This window comes from Hibiscus syriacus, unplaced genomic scaffold (genome assembly GCF_006381635.1).
Source record: "Hibiscus syriacus cultivar Baekdansim isolate YM2019G1 unplaced genomic scaffold, ASM638163v2 tig00110621_pilon, whole genome shotgun sequence".
Taxonomy (NCBI): Eukaryota; Viridiplantae; Streptophyta; class Magnoliopsida; order Malvales; family Malvaceae; genus Hibiscus; species Hibiscus syriacus.
Window position 1 is genome coordinate 1,754,221 of NW_024062802.1, and position 2,312 is coordinate 1,756,532.

The window sequence follows — 2,312 nt, forward strand, 5'->3', positions numbered from 1 at the left end:
CGTTTTAAGATTTAAAGACGATAGATAATAGGATTATAGTTTAGGACCGATAAAGAATATTTAAAAATTTAAGAATCAATTCAAAATATATCATAATTTAGTGATATGTTGTGAAATTAAGTCTTTTTTTTCCTTAGCTTAGAAGGTTTGGTCAAGTCAAATTCACCTCCTTAGTTTTGCCGACTTCCGGAAACCATCCATTTATGAACTATTTCACATGAACTAAGTAGATGATGATAAACCATCCATTTCTATAAAACCCTAACCACCCATCTCCTCTTCCAAAAAAATTCCCCTACAAACATGATGATTACTCATCTAGGATCCATTTTTGCTACTTTTATGTTCATCTGGGCAATTTTCCAGCAATATTTCCCCTACCAATTCCGGAGCTCCATCGAAAAATACTCCCAGAGATTGTTAACTTTGGTTTATCCCTACATTCAGATTACGTTCAATGATTTCACCGGTGAACGTCTGATGAGGAGCGAGGCTTATTCCGCCATTGAAAACTACCTCACCTCCACTTCCTCTTTGCAAGCCAAGAGACTCAAAGCCGACATGGTGAAGAACAATCAGTCTCTTGTTCTCAGCATGGACGAGAACGAAGAAGTTACTGATGAATTTCAAGGTGTAAAGCTATGGTGGGCTTCCGGCAAACATATTGCCAAAACGCAGTCGTTTTCTTTCTATCCGGTCACCGATTTTCAGACTGGCAATGGAACCGGACAGGAAGAAGGAGATTATGGAAGATTTGGTTACTTTCAGTGAATCGGAAGAGTTTTATTCGAGAATCGATCGGGCTTGGAAGAGGGGTTATCTTCTTTACGGTCCACCGGGGACTGGTAAATCCACCATGATTGCTGCAATGGCCAATCTTTTAGGGTATGATATTTATGATCTCGAGTTAACCGCCGTGAAAGACAATACCGAACTGAGGAAACTGCTGATTGAAACATCGAGTAAATCGATCATCGTCATCGAAGACATTGATTGTTCACTCGATTTAACCGGTCAGAGGAGGAAAAAAAAGGAGAAACACGAAGAAGAAGAAGAAATGAAAGATCCGAGGCAGAAGGGAAACAAAGATGAACCAAAAACCAGTCATGTTACACTCTCGGGGTTGTTGAATTTTATCGACGGGCTTTGGTCGGCTTGTGGGGGTGAAAGATTGATTATTTTTACGACAAATTTTGTCGAGAAACTCGATCCAGCCTTGATCCGGAAAGGTCGAATGGATAAGCATATTGAATTTATCGTATTGTGGATTTGAAGCATTCAAGGTGTTGGCTAAGAACTATCGACAGATTGAACGATATGATTTGTTTCCCAGGATTCGGGATTTGTTGGATCAAGTTAAAATAACTCCAGCTGATGTGGCTGAACATTTGATGCCGAAATCTGCATCGGGGGATCCTCGGACATGTTTGGAAAGCCTGATTCTGGCTCTGGAATCTGCAAAACAAGCCGAAGACAGTGAATTATGTTGCATGGAAGAAACAACATTGATCCAGGGATTGTCTGAAAACAAGATTGGAGATGAAAACCCAGTTCACTAAGGGATTGTTTTTAGGCAATTTCATTTGATTTATGTATAATATTTCTTCACTTAAAATACTCATTTTTGTTTACTTAATGCCTTTGATCAATGGATGGATTTAGGCCTTTATTGTTTTGGGCCTAACTTAAACTAGCATTGATTAATATTGTATTGTTCCCCTAATCCTACATTCTGGAGTGGGCCTAAAACAAATTAACATGCTTATTAAAACATTATTTCCCTTATTTTGATACAAAATTATTTGAAATGCCTAAAAGTAATCACATCATAGCTCCACAAATAGAACTGAATAATTGATTTATCTCAACCAATATTTAATTGGTTTACTGGAATGAAATATTATATTTATTAAATAAGATTATAAGGGTTTAAACTCTAACGTTGTAAATGGTGTAAATTGAATTGATAAGGTTGCTCCCATAATGAACTTTTATTGTATATCGAATTTGGCTTGATCAATTAATAGATTAGTTACATTATTTTGAAAATCGTAATGTTGAGAAATATTATTTTGAAAAGATGAATAATATTAGGGGTGAGCTTTCGATTGAATCGAGTCGAGTCGAGTCAAAAAATTTCGAGTTATTTGAGTTGACGAATCGTATTTTATAACTTGAACTAAACTTGAATTTTTTTTGAGTCGAGTCGAGTTATTCGAGTTTCAATACTAAATTTATTATAATTATTTATAGTATTATGATAAGGATTGATTCTAATTTTTTGACTTTCTCTAACCATATAAGATATATTT

The 2,312-nt window shown here is 35.7% G+C and overlaps 1 pseudogene; it reads left to right on the forward strand.

The window, feature by feature from the left end:
- Positions 1 to 209: 209 nt before the first annotated feature.
- LOC120136247 lies at positions 210 to 1,693 on the forward strand (annotated as a pseudogene).
- The last annotated feature ends 619 nt before the right edge of the window (positions 1,694 to 2,312 follow it).